General features: G+C 45.4%; 1 protein-coding gene across 9 annotated transcripts in view; it reads left to right on the top strand.

Moving 5' to 3' along the window:
* The window catches only part of LOC139576137 (tropomyosin-1-like), a 167,893-nt gene that overhangs the window by 55,842 nt on the left and 87,637 nt on the right, over positions 1 to 24,414 (top strand). For all 9 annotated transcript variants that reach the window (XM_071401853.1, XM_071401852.1, XM_071401854.1 and 6 more), the window contains one exon: positions 24,054 to 24,197. The gene's annotated coding sequence lies outside the window, so the exon portion shown is untranslated. The remainder of the gene's footprint in view (positions 1 to 24,053; positions 24,198 to 24,414) is intronic.

The following is a 24,414-nucleotide window of genomic DNA, read 5'->3' as shown; positions in this document are numbered from 1 at the left end:
GTCACCTTTCAGGACTGTGCATTTGTCGTGTTTGTTGTTTTGTTTAGTGTTGCATATTTTGTAACACAACAACATGTGGAATAAGTCAAGGGGTATGAATACTTTCTGAAAGGCACTGTATTATGTTGAGTACATTCTCTGAACATAATGTCAATATAATGTTCTGAGAAGGTTACAAGCCAACCATGCATTATTTCCATTGTACAACGTATCGAATAGACTTCAGTTAGATGATACATGAGCCTGTTTTATTCGATTAGACAAGGCAGAGAAATATTCATATAAATGATCTTCATATTGCATAACTTCTAGTGATTAGACCATGATGGTGTTTGTTATAGAATTTGCAAAAGGGTCCTGGTAATTTGGATAAAAGTCTTAATTGGCATGTGATAGATTGACTGGGCTCAGAGTTTAGACGGAAGGCGGCAGACGATTGCAAGGCTTTAGAGAGGCTATTGATTGTACATACTTACAAACGCTCCCACCCAAACTAAGAGGAGGGCTTAAAAGTGCAAGGCAAATTAGTCACGACTTGTCAATCATTTACACTAAGATGTATGCTGAGGGATTCGCTGCTTCAACTCCAGACTGCTCCTTTTAATGGAAAAGAGAAAAGGCTGAATTTAGAGGAATCTTTATAGATCTGTCTTTTTACTACAACCCCCTCCGTTCAGAGACAAATGGGATTAGCTCAACTAATTGAACTTCTGGATCTGAGCACTATGTCATCAGTCTCTAAGTGGTTATTGGACCAGAATGAGGTAAGGGACATTCTGTGTTGTGAGATTCTTCAACCGTACAACACACATACCAACACGTACACATACCGTGTAATATGCTTGGCTGTGGCTAGAACTAGTGAGAAACTGCCCTTTTGGAGAAAGTTCAGAGAATTATCAGTAACAGTAAATTAATGCACACACACATTTGTACATTTCTGTGTGTAACTGCTTATGTCTACTGGAGAGACGAGCAGAGAGCTGCAGTACGCGGGAGCTCTCAGCGCTCTGATTCCATCTGTCAGGTTCCTGAACCGCCGGCCAACTCCAGCTCACCAGGCCGACCCCTCCCCCACACAGCCCACTGCTCTATACAACACAAGAAGTCATCCCAGAGCCGTTTAAAAGGTCAGCAGGACTACACTACAGCCTGCCTTGACATTTGATTGGCAGAGGTAAATATCTTCGAGTGGTTGAGATGGGCCGAGTCCTCGTGCACTGCTTCAAAGAGCAATGTGAATGAGAGATACGCTGGGTTGCTTCCTCCGGTTGAACTCCTATTCACTGGGTCTTCTTTTAACAGGGCTTTACTGAAGCTGTATAGACCTTTTGGGTTATTATTAGTCTCTCACTACAGACTACCATTCATTGTCTCTGACAGCATCCTGTTTTGATATGCAGATATATGCTGGCCGGTCAAATTGCAAGTTATGTTTATGTGGAGGTGGAGGTGGACAACCTTGAGATGTTTGTGTGTACGTCCGTTTGTGCGAATAATAGTTTAAATTATTCATCCGGTGTGGGTGTGTATTGTGTTGTGACCTCAACAAGGACAGGAGGGCACCATGGTGGGTCATCTGGGCCCTGCCGCATGCCAGTCCCCCCCCCCCCCCCGCCTCTCCAGCCCGCTCCCTCTGGCCATCGCCTTGTGTGCAGCGTGCTCTGGCGGCTAAAGGCGCTCGTTAAAGGCCATAACTTATCTCACGTTTGAAGCTAATGGGAGGAATACTGGCCGCAGTGAAAAATAAATGACACCCCCCCCCCCCTCTCCCTGCCCTCCTAACCTGCAGCGTAATATAGCAGCGGTGAGGGTATGCATTACAGATCTGAGGCCTTAGAATTTATCTGTGCTGCACTACGCTGACTGATGCATTTGAAAATAATGTACTGGAGCCAGAGCATAACAGGGAACCCGTAACTAATGGAGAGCTCTCGCCCCGTGGCCGCCACTGTATATCATTCAGCTGTACTACCTCATCAAGCCCCGGCCCTGCACATAGTGCAATATATCCCCTCTCCGTCCTTCCTTCTTTCTCTCTTTTTAATTCTCATTCTCTCTCATGATGCCCTCTTACTAATTAATACATAAGCGTACCTTCATAATGTGCTGGTGTTGCTCTCTGTGAACGAGGAGCCGTATTAACAGTTCAGATTGATGCACCAAAGTCTACTCTGAGCGCCATCATTGTGTTTCCTTCATAATAACTGAGATGTTTTGAGGCCTAGTTACCGAGTCATTTTCATTTGACCAATCAGATATCAGAGCATAAGTATAGGGGTAAGGTGACTAGGCAACAGGATACATGATAAATGTACAGTGGCAAGGGTTGTTCTCTATAATGGTTGAATATGTAAAAACATTTGAAAGATTGGTGGAGTGGGCCAGATCAGAGTAGATAAACAGGTTGAATATGCAGGTTGAATCACTTTTCAAGCACATTATAACTGCTTGATCATTTATCTTTTAGGCCCCCTATTTCCTCTCACTCGTTTCACCTCCCTTTTCACAGCAAATTTTTATTTAATGGTGTTTATGTTTAATAGCTGTATCAGACAGTAGCCGCCGCTCACTGCCCTTTTCCAGCCAAATCAAGGTAAAGAAAGAGGGAAAGGCCAAATGAATTTCATCCAGCGAGAGGTCAGAGAAACAGACAGAGAGTACATAGCAATGTCTTTTCCCCAGTAGGCAGTGGGAGATACAATGCTAATAAGATCATAAGAGAAGAGGAGAGGCCGCACCCCCGGGACGACCATAAAGAGTTTCAGTATATTTTTTTAAAGTAAACACCCTGAAAAAATGATGTCTGCTTTGAAATGCATTAATAATCAGGAGTGGACTGTTTTGTTCTAGGATGTGAAATAGGATTGAAATTCCCTAGTCTTGGGGAGGGCAGGACTGGGCGAGAGAGGGGGGTAGTGGTGGGGAGTTGGGGCCTTAGAGAGAGTTAAAGAAAGGCAGAGGGTGGAATAAGAAGTGTGTTGGTGTGAGCGAGATTGAGGAGGCCTCTTCCTTCCTGCTCTCTTTCCGTCTTACTTTCCGTCCAGGTGCACAGGGCAGGGGGAAGAGAAGACAGGAAGAGGCTCTCATTATTTCTGGTTTCCGTTTTCTTTTAATGGAATGTTCTGGATGGTGGTGGGTATTTGAACCCTCAGCGTGTTTCCCATGTTCCTCTCTCCGTGATAACGCCTGTTCTAAAACAAAAATGCCTCTGACTCACTCTTAGGAAGAGAGGAGGAATATGAGGAATATTTGAACAGTTATGGCCTATCTTAGAGCATGATGAAAAAGACTTCAAAAGCTTTGTCTTTCTCTCCCCTTCTATCCTAATCGGAAATTCATAGAATAACTAATGGAATGAAACCTGTAGGAAGTGTGCCATTTTCCCCCCTTTCTTATATAATACATCAGAACATTTTGGTGTTGTGCTGAGTTTATAATACAGTAGAATCCTTAAGTGGAGGAAATCTCTATTATTAAAGTGTAATATAATTATAATGCTTTGTAATTGGAGAATGCATTGCGGTGTGTAATAAAAGACTGTGTGGTGGTCAAGTGCAGTCTCAAGCAGATTCTCCGCCCCTGTTGATGTATGAAGGTCAGACGTCAGCATTCCCGCTGCCTAATCTCTCTGTATATACATATAGGCAACGGATCTGGGCTGATTCCATACTGAAGACCTGGCCCACTGTCTACCATAGGGGAAATACCTGTTTGTCATCACAAATACATAATTCACTTAAATTAATTTTAGTAACTCGTCTGTAACCTTGGTAAGGTATTACTAATTAGATTATCCTTATTGGATTGTTTATTTGGTTTCGGTCCTAATCAATGCATTTTTATTTACTTTCATTACATTTTGGCACATCGTCAAGTGTTATGATCCAGATATCTGTAGGACTAGTACTTTATATGGAGACAGATGGCCGAGGTCCCTATAGTTGGTTGGTTGGATTGACTGAGTGATTGATGTAAATAATAGATTGGCTCATCCATCCTCCAGTAGTTGTGAGGATCCAGGGAGAGAGCTTCAGGGCTCGGCCATGTGTCGATGTCACTGAGAGGCAGGCAGGCAGGACGCCCGGGCAGACTGGGATTTCATTGTGACTGAGCATGTGCGGCTGGCTGGTGGTTTCAGTGTTGTGACAGGCCAGGCTGAGGCAGGCGGGTGGCCAGCCCAGGGGAAGCGGTCGATCAGGTCGGTCAGACCTATTTTCTGACTGACTTCCTCTGTGAGGGGGAGATGGGCCGTGTGAGGTGCCACTGATCAGGACAGAGAAGGTGACCCTGGGGAGGGAGTATAGGTACTGTAGGCAGAGCAGCAGGTCAGAACTGAGCCACTGACCAGGACAGAGAAGGTGACCCTGGGGAGGGAGTATAGGTACTGTAGGCAGAGCAGCAGGTCAGAACTGAGCCACTGACCAGGACAGAGAAGGTGACCCTGGGGAGGGAGTATAGGTACTGTAGGCAGAGCAGCAGGTCAGAACTGAGCCACTGACCAGGACAGAGAAGGTGACCCTGGGGAGGGAGTATACAGTGGGGCAAAAAAGTATTTAGTCAGCCACCAATTGTGCAAGTTCTCCCACTTAAAAAGATGAGAGAGGCCTGTAATTTTCATCATAGGTACACTTCAACTATGACAGACAAAATTAGATTTTTTTTCTCCAGAAAATCACATTGTAGGATTTTTAATGAATTTATTTGCAAATTATGGTGGAAAATAAGTATTTGGTCACCTACAAACAACCAAGATTTCTGGCTCTCACAGACCTGTAACTTCTTCTTTAAGAGGCTCCTCTGTCCTCCACTCGTTACCTGTATTAATGGCACCTGTTTGAACTTGTTATCAGTATAAAAGACACCTGTCCACAACCTCAAACAGTCACACTCCAAACTCCACTATGGCCAAGACCAAAGAGCTGTCAAAGGACACCAGAAACAAAATTGTAGACCTGCACCAGGCTGGGAAGACTGAATCTGCAATAGGTAAGCAGCTTGGTTTGAAGAAATCAACAGTGGGAGCAATTATTAGGAAATGGAAGACATACAAGACCACTGATAATCTCCCTCGATCTGGGGCTCCACGTAAGATCTCACCCCGTGGGGTCAAAATGATCACAAGAACGGTGAGCAAAAATCACAGAACCACACGGGGGGACCTAGTGAATGACCTGCAGAGAGCTGGGACCAAAGTAACAAAGCCTACCATCAGTAACACACTTCGCCGCTAGGGACTCAAATCCTGCAGTGCCAGACGTGTCCCCCTGCTTAAGCCAGTACATGTCCAGGCCCGTCTGAAGTTTGCTAGAGAGCATTTGGATGATCCAGAAGAAGATTGGGAGAATGTCATATGGTCAGATGAAACCAAAATAGAACTTTTTGGTAAAAACTCAACTCGTCGTGTTTGGAGGACAAAGAATGCTGAGTTGCATCCAAAGAACACCATACCTACTGTGAAACATGGGGGTGGAAACATCATGCTTTGGGGCTGTTTTTCTGCAAAGGGACCAGGACGACTGATCCGTGTAAAGGAAAGAATGAATGGGGCCATGTATCGTGAGATTTTGAGTGAAAACCTCCTTCCATCAGCAAGGGCATTGAAGATGAAACGTGGCTGGGTCTTTCAGCATGACAATGATCCCAAACACACCGCACGGGCAACGAAGGAGTGGCTTCGTAAGAAGCATTTCAAGGTCCTGGAGTGGCCTAGCCAGTCTCCAGATCTCAACCCCATAGAAAATCTTTGGAGGGAGTTGAAAGTCCGTGTTGCCCAGCAACAGCCCCAAAACATCACAGCTCTAGAGGAGATCTGCATGGAGGAATGTGCCAAAATACCAGCAACAGTGTGTGAAAACCTTGTGAAGACTTACAGAAAACGTTTGACCTCTGTCATTGCCAACAAAGGGTATATAACAAAGTATTGAGATAAACTTTTGTTATTGACCAAATACTTATTTTCCACCATAATTTGCAAATAAATTCATTAAAAATCCTACAATGTGATTTTCTGGATTTTCTTTTCTCATTTTGTCTGTCATAGTTGAAGTGTACCTATGATGAAAATTACAGGCCTCTCTCATCTTTTTAAGTGAGAGAACTTGCACAATTGGTGGCTGACTAAATACTTTTTTGCCCCACTGTAGGTACTGTAGGCAGAGCAGCAGGTCAGAACTGAGCCACTGACCAGGACAGAGAAGGTGACCCTGGGGAGGGAGTATAGGTACTGTAGGCAGAGCAGCAGGTCAGAACTGAGCCACTGACCAGGACAGAGAAGGTGACCCTGGGGAGGGAGTATAGGTACTGTAGGCAGAGCAGCAGGTCAGAACTGAGCCACTGACCAGGACAGAGAAGGTGACCCTGGGGAGGGAGTATAGGTACTGTAGGCAGAGCAGCAGGTCAGAACTGAGCCACTGACCAGGACAGAGAAGGTGACCCTGGGGAGGGAGTATAGGTACTGTAGGCAGAGCAGCAGGTCAGAACTGAGCCACTGACCAGGACAGAGAAGGTGACCCTGGGGAGGGAGTATAGGTACTGTAGGCAGAGCAGCAGGTCAGAACTGAGCCACTGACCAGGACAGAGAAGGTGACCCTGGGGAGGGAGTATAGGTACTGTAGGCAGAGCAGCAGGTCAGAACTGAGCCACTGACCAGGACAGAGAAGGTGACCCTGGGGAGGGAGTATAGGTACTATAGGCAGAGCAGCAGGTCAGAACTGAGCCACTGACCAGGACAGAGAAGGTGACCCTGGGGAGGGAGTATAGGTACTGTAGGCAGAGCAGCAGGTCAGAACTGAGCCACTGACCAGGACAGAGAAGGTGACCCTGGGGAGGGAGTATAGGTACTGTAGGCAGAGCAGCAGGTCAGAACTGAGCCACTGACCAGGACAGAGAAGGTGACCCTGGGGAGGGAGTATAGGTACTGTAGGCAGAGCAGCAGGTCAGAACTGAGCCACTGACCAGTCAGTCCACCTAGAGGGAGATGGAGCTTCTTGTAAGCCCATCGTCACTCTGTGTTTGACTCTGTCTGGACACAGGCCTGGTTCTGTTTCAACCCCACACTGAAACTTCTTCAGCAGCAGCCCAATGGTTGAACTTCAGTTAGTATGGCTCTAAAGCACTCTTCACTGGGCTGACAACCTGGCACTCTCACTAAGCAAACAGTAGATGGGCTCTGCTCTACTCTTCTCTTCCCTGCCTGAATAGTCTTCTCTCATGGCAGTGTGATCCAGCCAGCCAGGCCCACCTAAAGCGCTGTAATGGCTGTGTGTGAAAAGGGTTTGCTGGAAATGGTTTTAAACGGTGGAGAGCTCTGAAGAGGCCGACGGTCGGAAAGATATCACCTAACACTTCCGGGACTTCCGGCGCCGAACAGGATGGCTGCCTCGCTTCGCGTTCCTTGGAAAATATGCAGTATTTTGTTTTTCTATGTGTTATTTCTTACATTGGTACCCCGGGTGATCTTAAGTTTCATTACATACAGCCGGGAGGAACTACTGAATATACGATTAACGTCAACTAACCACCCTTCCTACCAGGAATATGACTTTCCCGAAACGGATCCAGTGTCTTGCCTTCCACCCAATACAATGGACCTGATCCCAGCCGGCGAAGCTACACGACGCCGAAAAAGGGGCAAACGTAGCGGTCTCCTGGTCAGGCTTCGGAGACGAGCACATCGCGCTCCACTCCCTAGCATACTACTCGCCAATGTCCAGTCTCTTGAGAATAAGGTCGATGAAATCCGAGCACGGGTAACATTCGAGAGAGACATCAGGGATTGCAACGTGCTCTGCTTCACGGAAACATGGCTAACTGAAAAGACGCTAACGGAGTCGGTGCAGCCAGCTGGTTTCTTCACGCATCGCGCAGACAGAAACATACATCTTTCTGGTAAGAAGAGGGGCGGGGGGGTATGCCTCATGATTAACGAGACGTGGTGTGACCATCATAACAACACTCAGGAACTAAAGTCATTCTGTTCACCTGATCTAGAACTCCTCACAATCAAATGTAGACCGCATTATCTACCAAGGGAATTCACTTCGGTCATAATCACAGCCGTATATATTCCCCCCCAAGCAGACACATCGATGGCCCTGAACGAACTCTATCTGACTCTCTGTAAACTGGAAACCACACACCCTGAGGCTGCATTCATCGTAGCTGGGGATTTTAACAAGGCTAATCTAAAAACAAAACTCCCTAAATTCTATCAGCACATCGATTGTCCGACCAGGGCTGGCAGAACTCTGGACCATTGTTATACTAACTTCCGCGACGCATATAAGGCCCTCCCCCGCCCTCCTTTCGGAAAAGCTGACCACGACTCCATTTTGTTGATTCCAGCCTACAAACAGAAATTAAAACTACAAGCTCCCGCGCTCAGGTCTGTTCAACGCTGGTCCGACCAATCTGAATCCACGCTTCAAGACTGCTTTGATCACGCGGATTGGAATATGTTCCGCACGGCGTCCAACAACAACAATGATGAATATGCAGATTCGGTGAGCGAGTTCATTAGGAAGTGCATTGACGATGTCGTACCCAGAGCAACGATTAAAACATTCCCAAACCAGAAACCGTGGATTAACGGCAGCATTCGCGTGAAACTGAAAGCGCGAACCACTGCTTTTAACCAGGGCAAGGTGACCGGAAACATAACCGAATACACACAGTGTAGCTATTCTCTCCGCAAGGCTATCAAACAGGCTAAGTCCCAGTACAGAGACAAAATTGAATCGCAATTCAACAGCTCAGACACAAGGGGTATGTGGCAGGGTCTACAGTCTATCACGGATTACAAAAAGAAAAGCAGCCCCGTCGCGGATCAGGATGTCTTGCTCCCAGACAGGCTAAATACCTTTTTTGCCCGCTTTGAGGATAATACAGTGCCACTGACACGGCCCACTACCAAAACCTGCGGGCTCTCCTTCACTGCAGCCGAGGTGAGTAAAACATTTAAACGTGTTAACCCTCGCAAGGCTGCAGGCCCAGACGGCATTCCCAGCCGCGTCCTCAGAGCATGCGCAGACCAGCTGGCTGGTGTGTTTACGGACATATTCAATCAATCCTTAGCCCAGTCTGCTGTTCCCACATGCTTCAAGAGGGCCACCATTGTTCCTGTTCCCAAGAAAGCTAAGGTAACTGAGCTAAACGACTACCGCCCCGTAGCACTCACTTCCGTCATCATGAAGTGCTTTGAGAGACTAGTCAAGGACCATATCACCTCCACCCTACCGGACACCCTAGACCCACTCCAATTTGCTTACCGACCCAATAGGTCCACAGACGACGCAATCGCAACCACACTGCACACTGCCCTAACCCATCTGGACAAGAGGAATACCTATGTGAGAATGCTGTTCATCGACTACAGCTCAGCATTTAACACCATAGTACCCTCCAAACTCGTCATCAAGCTCGAGACCCTGGGCCTCGACCCCGCCCTGTGCAACTGGGTCCTGGACTTCCTGACGGGCCGCCCCCAGGTGGTGAGGGTAGGTAACAACATCTCCACCCCGCTGATCCTCAACACTGGGGCCCCACAAGGGTGCGTTCTGAGCCCTCTCCTGTACTCCCTGTTCACCCACGACTGCGTGGCCATGCACGCCTCCAACTCAATCATCAAGTTTGCGGACGACACTACAGTGGTAGGCTTGATTACCAACAACGACGAGACGGCCTACAGGGAGGAGGTGAGGGCCCTCGGAGTGTGGTGTCAGGAAAATAACCTCACACTCAACGTCAACAAAACAAAGGAGATGATTGTGGACTTCAGGAAACAGCAGAGGGAGCTCCCCCCTATCCACATCGACGGGTCAGTAGTGGAGAAGGTGGAAAGTTTTAAGTTCCTCGGTGTACACATCACGGACAAACTGAATTGGTCCACCCACACAGACAGCGTTGTGAAGAAGGCGCAGCAGCGCCTCTTCAACCTCAGGAGGCTGAAGAAATTCGGCTTGTCACCAAAAGCACTCACAAACTTCTACAGATGCACAATCGAGAGCATCCTGTCGGGCTGTATCACCGCCTGGTACGGCAACTGCTCCGCACACAACCGTAAGGCTCTCCAGAGGGTAGTGAGGTCGGCAGAACGCATCACCCGGGGCAAACTACCTGCCCTCCAGGACACCTACACCACCCGATGTCACAGGAAGGCCATAAAGATCATCAAGGACAACAACCACCCAAGCCACTACCTGTTCACCCCGCTATCATCCAGAAGGCGAGGTCAGTACAGGTGCATCCAAGCAGGGACCGAGAGACTGAAAAACAGCTTCTATCTCAAGGCCATCAGACTGTTAAACAGCCACCACTAACATTTAGCGGCCGCTGCCAACAAACTGACTCAGCTCCAGCCACCTTAAAAATGGGAATTGATGGAAATTATGTAAAAATGTACCACCAGCCACTTTAAACAATGCCACCTAATATAATGTTTACATACCCTACATTACACATCTCTTATGTATATGTATATACTGTACTCTATATCATCTACTGCATCTTGCCATCTTATGTAATACATGGACCACTAGCCACTTTAAACTATGCCACTTTATGTTTACATACCCTACAGTACTCATCTCATAGGTATATACTGTACTCTATACCATCTACTGCACCTTGCCTATGCCGTCTGTACCATCACTCATTCATATATCTTTATGTACATATTCTTTATCCCTTTACACTTGCGTGTATAAGGTAGTAGTTGCGGAATTGTTAGGTTAGATTACTTGTTGTTATTACTGCATTGTCGGAACTAGAAGCACAAGCATTTCGCTACACTCGCATTAACATCTGCTAACCATGTGTATGTGACTAAAATCAGTTAACCACCTAACTGAGGAACTCAATTTAACCTTGCGCAATACCCTAGATGCAGTTGCACCCCTAAAAACGAAAAACATTTGTCATAAGAAACTAGCTCCCTGGTATACAGAAAATACCCGAGCTTTGAAGCAAGCTTCCAGGAAATTGGAACGGAAATGGCGCCACACCAAACTGGAAGTCTTCCGACTAGCTTGGAAAGACAGTACCGTGCAGTACCGAAGAGCCCTCACTGCTGCTCGCTCATCCTACTTTTCCAACTTAATCGAGGAAAATAAGAACAATCCAAAATTTCTTTTTGATACTGTTGCGAAACTAACTAAAAAGCAGCATTCCCCAAGAGAGGATGGCTTTCACTTCAGCAGTAATAAATTCATGAACTTCTTTGAGGAAAAGATCATGACCATTAGAAAGCAAATTACGGACTCCTCTTTGAATCTGCGTATTCCTCCAGGGCTTAGCTGTCCTGGATCTGCACAGCTCTGCGAGGGCCTGGGATCGGGAGAGACACTTAAGTGTTTTAGTACTATATCTCTTGACACAATGATGAAAATAATCATGGCCTCTAAACCTTCAAGCTGCATACTGGATCCTATTCCTACTAAACTGCTGAAGGAGCTGCTTCCTGTGCTTGGCCCTCCTATGTTGAACATAATAAACAGCTCTCTATCCACCGGATGTGTACCAAACTCACTAAAAGTGGCAGTGATAAAGCCTCTCTTGAAAAAGCCAAACCTTGACCCGGAAAATATAAAAAACTATCGGCCTATATCGAATCTTCCATTCCTCTCAAAGATTTTAGAAAAAGCTGTTGCGCAGCAACTCACTGCCTTTCTGAAGACAAATAATGTATACGAAATGCTTCAGTCTGGTTTTAGACCCCATCATAGCACTGAGACTGCAATTGTGAAGGTGGTAAATGACCTTTTAATGGCGTCAGACCGAGGCTCTGCATCTGTCCTCGTGCTACTAGACCTTAGTGCTGCCTTTGACACCATCGATCACCACATTCTTTTGGAGAGACTGGAAACCCAAATTGGTCTACACGGACAAGTTCTGGCCTGGTTTAGATCTTACCTGTCGGAAAGATATCAGTTTGTCTCTGTGAATGGTCTGTCCTCTGACAAATCAACTGTACATTTCGGTGTTCCTCAAGGTTCCGTTTTAGGACCACTATTGTTTTCACTATATATTTTACCTCTTGGGGATGTTATTCGAAAACATAATGTTAACTTTCACTGCTATGCGGATGACACACAGCTGTACATTTCAATGAAACATGGTGAAGCCCCAAAATTGCCCTCGCTAGAAGCCTGTGTTTCAGACATAAGGAAGTGGATGGCTGAAAACTTTCTACTTTTAAACTCGGACAAAACAGAGATGCTTGTTCTAGGTCCCAAGAAACAAAGAGATCTTCTGTTAAATCTGACAATTCATCTTGATGGTTGTAAAGTCGTCTCAAATAAAACTGTGAAGGACCTCGGCGTTACTCTTGACCCTGATCTCTCTTTTGACGAACATATCAAGACTGTTTCAAGGACAGCTTTTTTCCATCTACGTAACATTGCAAAAATCTGAAATTTTCTGTCCAAAAATGATGCAGAAAAATTAATCCATGCATTTGTTACTTCTAGGTTAGACTACTGCAATGCTCTACTTTCCGGCTACCCGGATAAAGCACTAAATAAACTTCAGTTAGTGCTAAATACGGCTGCTAGAATCCTGACTAGAACCAAGAAATTTGATCATATTACTCCAGTGCTAGCTTCCCTACACTGGCTTCCTGTTAAGGCAAGGGCTGATTTCAAGGTTTTACTGTTAACCTATAAAGCGTTACATGGGCTTGCTCCTACCTATCTTTCCGAGTTGGTCCTGCCGTACATACCAATACGTACGCTACGGTCACAAGACGCAGGCCTCCTAATTGTCCCTAGAATTTCTAAGCAAACAGCGGGAGGCAGGGCTTTCTCCTATAGATCTCCATTTTTATGGAACAGTCTGCCTACCCATGTGAGAGACGCAGACTCGGTCTCAACCTTTAAGTCTTTACTGAAGACTTATCTCTTCAGTAGGTCATATGATTGAGTGTAGCCTGGCCCAGGAGTGTGAAGGTGAACGGAAAGGCTCTGGAGCAACGAACCGCCCTTGCTGTCTCTGCCAGGCCGGTTCCCCTCTCTCCACTGGGATTCTCTGCCTCTAACCCTGTTACAGGGGCTGAGTCACTGGCTTGCTGGTGCTCTTTCATGCCGTCCCTAGGAGGGGTGCGTCACTTGAGTGGGTTGAGTTACTGACGTGATCTTCCTGTCTGGGTTGGCGCCCCCCCTTGGTTTGTGCTGTGGTGGAGACCTTTGTGGGCTATACTCGGCCTTGTCTCAGGATTGTAAGTTGGTGGTTGAGGATTTCCCTCTAGTGGTGCGGGGGCTGTGCTTTGGCAAAGTGGGTGGGGTTATATCCTTCCTATTTGGCCCTGTCCGGGGGTTTCTTCGGATGGGGCCACAGTGTCTCCTGACCGCTCCTGTCTCAGCCTCCAGTATTTATGCTGCAGTAGTTTGTGTCGGGGGGCTAGGGTCAGTTGGTTACCTGGAGTACTTCTCCTGTCTTATCCAGTGTCCTGTGTGAATTTAAGTATGCTCTCTCTAATTCTCTCGTTCTCTCTTTCTCTCTGAGAACCTGAGCCCTAGGACCATACGTCAGGACTACCGGGCATGATGACACCTTGCTGTCCCCAGTCCGCCTGGCCTTGCTGCTATTCCAGTTTCAACTGTTCTGCCTGTGGTTACGGAACCCCTACCTGTCCCAGACCTGCTGTTTTCAACTCTTAATGATCGGCTATGAAAAGCCAACTGAGATTTATTCCTGATTATTATTTGACCATGCTTGTCATTTATGAACATTTTGAAAATCTTGGCTCTCTCTAATTTTCTCCTTCTCTCTTTCTTTCTCTCGGAGGACCTGAGCCCTAGGACCATACGTCGGGACTACCGGCCGTGGTGACTCCTTGCTGTCCCCAGTCCGCCTGGCCTTGCTGCTATTCCAGTTTCAACTGTTCTGCCTGCGGTTATGGAACCCCTACCTGTCCCAGACCTGCTGTTTTCAACTCTTAATGATCGGCTATGAAAAGCCAACTGAGATTTATTCCTGATTATTATTTGACCATGCTTGTCATTTATGAACATTTTGAAAATCTTGGCTCTCTCTAATTTTCTCCTTCTCTCTTTCTTTCTCTCGGAGGACCTGGGCCCTAGGACCATGCGTCGGGACTGCCGCCCGTGGTGACTCCTTGCTGTCCCCAGTCCGCCTGGCCTTGCTGCTATTCCAGTTTCAGCTGTTCTGCCTGCGGTTATGGAACCGCCACCTGTCCCAGACCTGTTGTTTTTCAACTCTTGATGATCGGCTATGAAAAGCCAACTGAAAATTATTCATGATTATTATTTGACCATGCTTGTCACTTATGAACATTTTTGAACATCTTGGCATAGTTCTGTTATAATCTCCACCCGGCACAGCCAGAAGAGGACTGGCCACCCCTCATAGCCTGGTTCCTCTCTAGGTTTCTTCCTAGGTTTTGGCCTTTCTAGGGAGTTTTTCCTAGCCACCGTGCTTCTACACCTGCATTACTAGCTGTTTGGGGTTTTAGGCTGGGTGTCTGTACAGCACTTCGAGATATTAGCTGATGTACGAAGGGCTATATAAAATAAAATTGATAATAAATTTGATTTGATTTGATAACAGCATGCCGTTAAAAGGTTGACTGTGCTGTGCTGGAATGGAGGTGTCCTATAGTCGGCCCAATTTCAGCTAATCCACCACGCCTGATTGTTTGCTGAAGTGCACATTTGGGTTGGACATTCATTAGCCCTCCACTGGAGGTTTTGTACCATGATTTCCTTTATTTTGGTCTTTTTCAACTGATTTTTTTTATTTTTACATGGGCTATCATTTATAATTTCCCCAAGCTACTGAATCTCATCTACTCTGGCTTAATTTAGACCGTCCTCCCAACATCAGAGTGCATATCCTATTTTTTGGGGACGCAAATAACATGGAGCATCTCAATGTGAAAGCATTATCCAAATTGCAATTGGTAAATGTTGCGCTAGATTTATTTTGGTACCTCATCTGCAACAGCCTCAGTACCCAGACACAGTCTCTGCCCCCCCTCCCCCCCGGCCTGTGCTTTGATGTGGGTTATCAGTGAGCCCCATCGCCCCCGTCCCCCCCGCCACCCTCCCAGCCCCTCCGTGTCAGCACCTTTTGATGTAGCCTATGTGCACTTCCAAATATCATTTTTAATAAGGAGTCATTATCATTTAGATTTCTTGCTGAATGAGAAGAGTGACCTCTGGTATTTATCTGGTGGGGGGGTCATGGTGATGATGTGTGTATTGTGCTGTGGTGGTGGCAGGCAGACAGATATGGCTCATTGACATTAAGCCAAAATGCTTACTATGTGCATTCTGGGAAGATTGGGTGGAAGCCACTTGGGGAGCTGTATACGGTGGCAGTCATTCACATCTCTTATGTGTCTGTTAATCAGAATATCTTCTCTAGCAGTTCCCTGAGCAAGTCAGTTTGGGTCTAAGCACTCTGGTCTGCATACTAGTAGTTAAGTAAATCAGTAGTTATTTAGAACGTACTGTAGATGTAGCTTGTTGGAGATGCGTGTGTGTACGTACGTGTGTAGTGGTGGGGCGACTTATTATGAAGCTCACCTCCCTGAATAATGGCATTACAGAGCAGGTTGGTGGACTGGCCTTGGCTGTGTTGGGCTGTGTAAGGCAGGGAGGGTAGCAGCTGCGCCCTCACACACAAGGCTCCTCTAATTTGGCAGAGCTCACCATGGACTCCCTCCACCTCATTGAAGGAGAGTCTCAAGAACTAATATCATCCTATTTTTATCAGGCAGTGAGCAAGCAGAGAGAAGTCCCAGGGCCCTGACAGGACAAAGAGCCTCTCCACATGCCTCACTCTTTTTTATTTTTTTATTATTTTTTTAATTTTTTTTTTATTTTTTATTATTTTTTTTAACCTTTATTTAACCAGGAAGGGCTCATTGAGATTTAAAATCTCTTTTTCAAGAGCGTCCTGGCCAAGATAGGCAGCACCAAGTCATTACAAAAATTACAGACAGACATGAAAAACTACAAGTAATCTAGTAAAAACCATTGAATTCACAAGAGTATAACAATATCAAAAACAGCAAATTAAAAACATTGACAGGTCAGGGAATCAGCCTCAAAATCCTTCATCAGTGATTTAAAAACACCAATCGGGACAAGTTCTTCCAGTTTAAAATTATTTTGTAAGGCGTTCCAAGACGATGGCGCAGAGTACATAAAAGACCTTTTACCAAATTCAGTTCGGATATTTGGAACAGTTAGCAGGATAAAGTCTAGCGAACGAAGAGAGTACCCACCACATTTCTGAACAATAAAAATGCCCAAATAAAAAGGTAGTAAACCCAAAATGGCTTTGTAAATAAAAGTATACCAGTGACTGAGCCTACGAGTGACTAGAGAAGGCCAGCCAACCCTGGTATATAAAGTACAGTGGTGCGTAAGGGTTTTGCAGTTTAAAATAAATCTCAAAGTGCCATGGTAAAGAGTGTCAATTGATCTCAAACACTGAGCGGAAGCATTCATATATAAAATATCCCCATAGTCTAGTAAAGGCATAAATGTAGCTGATACTAGCCTCCTTCTGGCTTCAAAAGAAAAACAGGCCTTATTCCTAAAATAAAATCCCAATTTCAGCTTCAATTTTTTTGTAAGTTGTTGAATATGCAATTTAAAAGAGAGGCCGTCATCAATTAGAATTCCAAGATATTTATATGAGGTTACAACCTCAATCTCCTTGCCCTGACAGGTAGTAATAGGTGATAGGTTCAGAGGTCTATTTCTTGCATTAGAAAACACCATTAGTTTAGTTTTGTCAGTATTGAGGATAAGCTTCAATTGACACAAGGTATGTTGAACAGTATAAAAAGCAGTTTGCAAGTTCTGGAAAGCTTTTGTAAGAGATGAGGCACAACAGTAAATAACAGTATCATCAGCATAAAAATGAAGTTGTGCATTTTGGACATTTTTGTCTAAATCATTTATATAAATAGTGAATAAGAGAGGACCAAGTACAGAGCCTTGGGGCACACCATTCAGGACAGACAATTTGACAGACATGAGCCCATCAAATTGAGTGCACTGAGTTCTATCAGACAGATAGTTAGCAAACCATGCAACTGCATGCTCCGAAAGACCTACACTCAACAATCTCTGCCTTAGTATAGCATGATCAACTGTATCAAAAGCCTTAGAGAGATCAATAAAAAGTGAGACACAGTGCTGTTTTTTGTCAAGGGCTTCAGTGATATCATTTAAAACCTTCATGGCTGCTGTAATTGTGCTATGCTTCTTCCTGAAGCCCGATTGGTACATTGATAAAATAGAGTTAGTAAATAAAAACTCTTTTAGCTGTTCACTTACAAGGGTTTCAAGTATTTTCACCAGGGGTGACAGCTTTGAGATTGGCCTATAATTATTTAAAAGAGTTGGATCTCCCCCTTTTAAAAGTGGTAGGACAAAAGCTGATTTCCAGATCTTTGGAATTTCATTACATTCCAGGGTTAGATTGAACAGATATGTAAGTGGTTCAGCTATGAAATCAGCTGCCAGATTTAAAAAGCAGGGATCCAAAAGATCAGGACCTGCAGGCTTTCTTTGATCTAAGGATTTCAGGGCTTTATGTACCACCTGCACTGAGAATGGCAGAAAGCTAAAAGTTTGACCAGCTCTCACTGGTTCATCCACACAGGGTTGTACAGAGACAGAGGACACTGGTTCATCCACACAGGGTTGTACAGAGACAGAGGACACTGAATCAAACAGCCTACCAGATGATACAAAGTGCTCATTGAAACAATTCAGCATTTCAGTTTTGTCATATATAGCAACAGAGTCCTTCAAAACACATGACGGTAATTCATTAACATTACTGTTACCAGACATAGACTTAATAGCATTCCAAAACTTTCTAGGGTCATTCAGGTTATCAGTGGTAGCAGACATAAAATATTCAGACTTGGCCTTCCGGAGAAGAAAAGAACACTTGTTTCTTAACTGCCTAAAAATAAGCCAATCAGCATCAGAACAAGATTTCCTTGCTTTAGCCCAGGCTAGATTACGGTCGTGAATAATACAAGACAGCTCAGAAGAAAACCATGGATTATCCCGCCCTTTAACCCTGAACCTGCGGAATGGTGCATGTTTGTTTACTATTTGGAAAAAACCATCATGAAAGAATATCCAGGCAGTTTCCACATCAGGGATAAGCTCAATCTTGCTCCAGTCAAAATAAAACAAATCATGAAAGAAAGCCTGCTCATTAAAACACTTCAAATTTCTCTTACGAATAAAACGTGGATTTGTCTTTGGAACCTTAGTATTTCTAACAGCAACAACAGCACAATGGTCACTTAAATCATTACAAAAAACACCAACCGCAGAATATTTATGTGGAACATTTGTCAATATCAAATCAATCAGGGTAGATTTCTCTGGGCATTTAAGATTTGGGCGAGTGGGTGAATTAATCAACTGGGTAAGATTCATAGAATTACAAAACATTTTTAAATCATCAGACACCGGCTTTAACCAACACCAGTTGAGATCACCAATCAAGATCATTTCACTGTAAAGAAGTTTAGACATAAGGTGCGTCAAAGAAGAAAATGCATCACTGAGAGCAGAGGGGGGTCTATAACAGCCAATCACAGTTATAGAGAGGCCCTTTGAAACCTCAATATTCAAAGCAAGAAATTCCAACTGTTTACAAATACTCTTTAATATCTTTCTGTGGACCAGGTCGCAATTAGCATGTTAATGAAGGGATCTGAAACCTCTAAAGATCAAGACAATAGGAGTCCTTTCTGGGCGCCTGAAGATAACAAATAACCTTTAACGGAAATTACCAGATGAAATGTACAGCGTTTATCGTGTGAAATACTCATTTTTAAGAGTAATCTACGAAACGCTGGCGTTAATCTTTTTCTTTATGCTTTTGAGCCCCTGCCTGCCTCTAGCTTATTTTGGTTAATTACATTGAGAACACTTTATGCTTGTCTCTTTTAAAAACGTATTGCGGTTATCTGCGTATTCTCCCTGCCCTACTTGATGTTGGTGCATGCTGGCTAAGCTGTGAGAGGATCATTTAGGAGCCCTGGTGCTGCAGCTTTGTCACAGCGGTGAGAGATCAAAGAGACCCCTAATGCTCAGATTCAGGAAGAAGAATACCAAAATCACACTGGTCTCCTGGCCAGGCCTGGTGTTGGTAGCATTGGGTCAAACTCAAGATAATGAGGAGTGTGTTACAGCCCCTTTAAAACCACACAGATTTTCACACATGTCCATTATGCAGTGGAAACCTGCTGGACTGGGCTGACCCTGTGTAGGTGTAGAGGGTTAGTATTAGTACAGGTGGTAATGTAATAACATATGCCATTTAGCAGATGCTTTTATCCAAAGCGACTTAGTCATGCGTGCAGACATTTTACATATGGGTGGTTCTGGGAATCGAACCCACCATTTTGGCGTTGCAAGCTCCATGCTCTACCAACTGAGCTCCAGAGGTGGTAGAGGCAACAACAATGCCTTGATGCAACGGTCCGATGTGAACAAATAAATGGGTTGAAAGGCACCCCCTGGCAGAGGGCAGGTAGAGGAGTGAGCGTCAGATGGGGTTGGGAGAGGCAACACTGCTGGGTTCAAAGCACCTGTGTGAAGAAGACACTGGAAGGACTGTCCTCTACAGAGAACCCCTGATTCACTGTTCAGTCAGACCAGTTAAGCAGAGGCTTCCTGGAAAGGCACGAGTGTGCACACGCACACACACACACACACACACACACACACACACACACACACACACACACACACACACACACACACACACACACACACACACACACACACACACACACACACACACACACACACACACACACACACACACACACACACACACACACACACACACACACACACACACACACACACACACACACACACGTCAGCCAGGCCCAGACGATACCCTGCAGCGTCAGCAGCACCCCAGCTCTCCGCATGAACTGCCCCAGGCCACATATCCAGACAGACAGACAAGGCAGACAGGCCCAGCCTCTGTCTACTCCTCTCATCTATCACTCACCTCTCCATCTCCTCCTCCTCTCCCCTCCCCCTATCTCCTCCTCATCATTTCTCCTTCTACTTCTCCCCATCTCCTCCCCTCCTCTCCTCTCCCCCATCTCCTCTCCTCCTCATCATTTCTCCTCCTCCCCATCTCCTCTCCTCATCCCCATCTTCTCTCCTCCTCCCCATCTCCTCCCCATCTCTTCTCCTCCCAATCTCCCCTCCTCCCATCTCCTCTCCTCTTCCCAATTTCCTTATCTCCTCTCCTCTTCCCAATCTCCTCTCCTCCTCCTCCCATCTCCTCTCCTCCTCCCTATCTCCTCTCCTCCTCCTCCCCATCTCCTCCTCCTCCTCTCCTCCTTCTCCCCATCATTTCTCCTCCTCCCATTCTCCTCTCCATCTCCTCTCCTCCTTCTCCCTATCTCTTCTACTCCTCCCTATCTCTTCTTCTCCCCATCTCCTGTCCTCCTCTCCTCCTTCTCCTCATAATTTCTCTTCCTCCCCATCTCCTCTCTATCTCCTCTCCTCCCCATCTCCTCTCCTCCTTCTCCCCATCTCCTCTCCTCCTCCCCATCTTCTCTCCTCCTCCTCCCCATCACCTCCTCCTCCCCATCTCTTCTCCTCCTCCCCATCTTCTCTCCTCCCAATCTCCTCTCCTCCCATATCCTCTCTTCCTCCCAATTTCCTTTTCTCCTCTCCTCCTCCCTATCTCCTCTCCTCCTCCTCCCCTTCTCCTCCTCCTCCTCCTCTCCTCATTCTCCCCATCATTTCTCCTCCCGTCTCCTCTCCATCTCCGCTCCTCCTTCTCCCTATCTCTTCTACTCCTCCCTATCTCTTCTTCTCCTCCCTGTCATCTCCTGTCCTCCTCTCCTCCTTCTCCCCATCATTTCTCTTCCTCCCCATCTCCTCTCCTCTCTATCTCCTCTCCTCCCCATCTCCTCTCCTCCTCCCCATCTCCTCTCCTCTCCTCCTCCTCCCTATATCCTCTCCTCCTCCACATCTTCTCTCCTACTCCTCCCCCTCCTCTCCTCCTCCCCATCTCCTCTCCTCCTCGCCATCTCTTCTCCTCCTCCCCATCTTCTCTCCTCCTCCCCATCTCCTCTCTTCATCCCTATCTCCTCTCCTCCCAACCTCCTCTCCTCCTCACAATCTCCTCTCCTCCCCATCTCCTCTCCTCCTCCCCATCTCCTCTCCTCCCCATCTCTTCTCCTCCTCCCCATCTTCTCTCCTACTCCTCCCCATCTCCTCTCTTCCTCCCGATCTCCTCTCCTCCTCACGATCTCCTCTCCTCCCCATCTCCTCTCCTCCTCCTCCCTATATCCTCTCCTCCTCCTCCCTATATCCTCTCCTCCTCCTCCACATCTCCTCTCCTCCTCCCCATCTCTTCTCCTCTTCCCCATCTTCTCTCCTACTTCTCCCCATCTCCTCTCTTCCTCCCTATCCCCTCTCCTCCCAATCTCCTCTCCTCCTCACGATCTCCTCTCCTCCCCATCTCCTTTCCTCCTCCTCCCCATCTCCTCCCCTCCTCACGATCTCCTCTCCTCCTCTCCATCTCCTCTATCTCTTCCTGTCTCTTACTACTAGCTCAATGTTTTCCTCTGTATTCTCTCTGTCAGTCCCATGCCAGTTGAATGGATTTCTAATATCTGTGCATGGACATGGTTGTGTGTATGACTCTGTGCTTATAAGAAATAACCTTTAACCTTTGGTAACCTTGTTCATATCAATCAGGGTACATAATGTAGTTATTATACAAAATGTACATTGAATGCGTGCGTGAGAGAGGGGTTTGTACACCCACATTTCCATGGAACTGAATTCTTCAAATATCTTCCCAGTTTAGCCCTGGCAGGTAAGACCTCACACAGATGTCAGGCGAGGTAAAGCTGCCCCTGTAATATTGCTAGGAGGCGGGAATAAAACGGTGTGAATTATCTGTCAAAGCATCAGCCCAGTGAGCTGTGTGGCCAGTTCATTAAACTGCTGACAGTACCATTAATATTAGTGTGCCTTTAAAACCCCAGCATCAAATCAGAACCACCCAGGGAGATGTGAGGTGGTTCAGCTTTTAGAGGGGAGTGATCTGAATTGTAATGGGCTGTAGGAGGATAGGTGGTGGAGGTCTATAATAAAGTCTCTTTTAAAACCTCTTTTTGGAAATGGGAATTATATGGCACTGCTGGCATTATAGAAAGCAAACCTTAGAAAACTGGTGAGATGGACATGTCATGAATGAATGTTTATCATCATGCCAAGCATTAGGCTAAAATGTCCCTGATGCATAACTTCTTGCCTAATTCTGATTTTGAAGAAAATAACTCCTGGACTTTCCATCACATTTAGACACTGTGTGCATTTGGTAGTTGCCACATATTTTTTCTGTGATACAAATTTCCAGTGAACTAAAAGATGATAACCTTGTAGTGTGCATTCTCTTGCAGTAACCTGCACCAAAAGATAGCTTATTCTTGTTTGCTTTTACTTTTCATATTTGGTGTGATAGCAAACTTTTAGGACATGGGGATTACCAAGATGGTATGCTGCGCGTATACAGAACGAAATGCATTTTTCGTGTGGAAAACAGGACAGAAATGTGTTGCTTTGATGTTAGCCATAAAACCTTTTTATTTTTTAAGGATGAATACTTTGGATGTACACAGAGTGGTGTGACAGTTGTAGAGAGCTCTCACCGTTGCTGTCCAGCAGTGCCTGGGTCCACGCATTTACCATGTATCCTCCCACCACTCTGTCTACCAGAGTAGCTTTTACTCTCCTCTGAGGAGGGAGAGATTCCTCTTGTTCTCTTTACGACAGATTTTTAATACTGTTCCTCCGACTACATTTGTAGAGAGCAAATGCTTTGATGAAATATGGGACAAACACTATACACATCATGTTTTTCATCTGTAGTAGTATAGCCTTGAAATGGACTCTACAACATATCATTTATCTGATATAGTCCTGTACTTGCTTTTGGACTGTCTAAAAAAACTGCCCATTGATTTCAAAATATTTCTTCCAACCAGTATCTATTTCAAAATATTTCTTCCAACCAGTGAATTTACATGAAATTAAAGTCCTGACATCCATTTGATAAGCAACTGAGGGGTATATAATTGGGACATCCAGGGAAAATTACATCTTAATTATATTCACTGACACTTACCATGCAGTGTCAATTGGCTGGTAATAAAGAACAGGACATGCATTTTATCTGTGTAACATTGTTTGATTACAAATCTGTCTGTTGGGTAACTTGGGTTAATTGAGTTTATGAAATTAGAAGTTGTTCTTCATGAATTAAAATGTTTCCTTTCTTACATCTTGAAGTTCTCAACACTGTCAGTTGTATTGTATAGTAAGCATGGTGTATAGCAGGATTTGATGCATGTATTGTGTTGAGGTCAGCTATTGTACTGTGATGTACAGTTTCATCTTCCAAAGCCTATTGAATTGTGACACATTTGCTTCTGGGTGACTGGCCTTGCTTTCGTCTACACTGTGACTCTCAATAGCAGAGGCTAATTTGGCTATGGGAAATGGATTCAAAACTAACCCAGCAACAAGCAGCAGTGGAGCTTTTCTGGGAAATTGATATGTACTGTATCTTCTGTCACAGAAATGTAATCTTGTACCTGAAATTGGCACATCTCCTCTGAGATACCTGAGGTGCCTCTCTTGATAGTTCGACATGTGAGCGCAAACTGTATTGTATTTTGTGTTTTACTGTGATAGACGACTTTGATGTTCAGTTGCTTCTGGGGACTTTCAATAGGCTTTGTGTTTTAGTTTAGTGCAGCAGACTTCCAATAATATGTAAATGCATCCGTTTCTTTCCTTCCCTCCTTGAAATAATCACTTATCTGACATGTTCTGACATGACTTGATGGGCAAAAATAGTAGTGGAATCCTTGTTTTCACCTAACCTACTGTGTGAAATTGGTGATTACCTCAAGGAAAGCTGGATGGATGGAAGGAAAGAAGGAGGAAAGGAAGGAGGTAAACCAATATCAAATCAGGCCTGTGTTTATCTTGTATCAGGTGGAGGAGCGTGAAGCCCAGGTCCAGGAGCTGTAGGAAACCATCACAGAGCTGCAGGAGATGACCAGGAAGGACCAGGACAAGCTGACACAGCTGCAGGAGCTCCACCAGCTGGAGAGCAGGGTGAAGCAGCTCACTGACCAGGTATGGCTGGGGAACTATTACCACCCAGACAGGTCTAGTTCAGGACTGGCCTATTCTGTTGGGAAACACTTGTCCACTTCTGGTCAAGATCAAATAGAACTAGTAAATCAAAATGTTAACCTCATTTAACCACTTTTAATTGCATTTTAAACACTATTGATAGAGTATGCAATTGCTTCATCAGCATAATGAAACCTACATTGGTCTAATCTACAGT

This window comes from Salvelinus alpinus, chromosome 5 (assembly GCF_045679555.1).
Source record: "Salvelinus alpinus chromosome 5, SLU_Salpinus.1, whole genome shotgun sequence".
Taxonomy (NCBI): domain Eukaryota; kingdom Metazoa; phylum Chordata; class Actinopteri; order Salmoniformes; family Salmonidae; genus Salvelinus; species Salvelinus alpinus.
The sequence above is the reverse complement of the archived record's forward strand: the minus strand, read 5'-3'. Positions and strand labels throughout refer to the sequence as shown.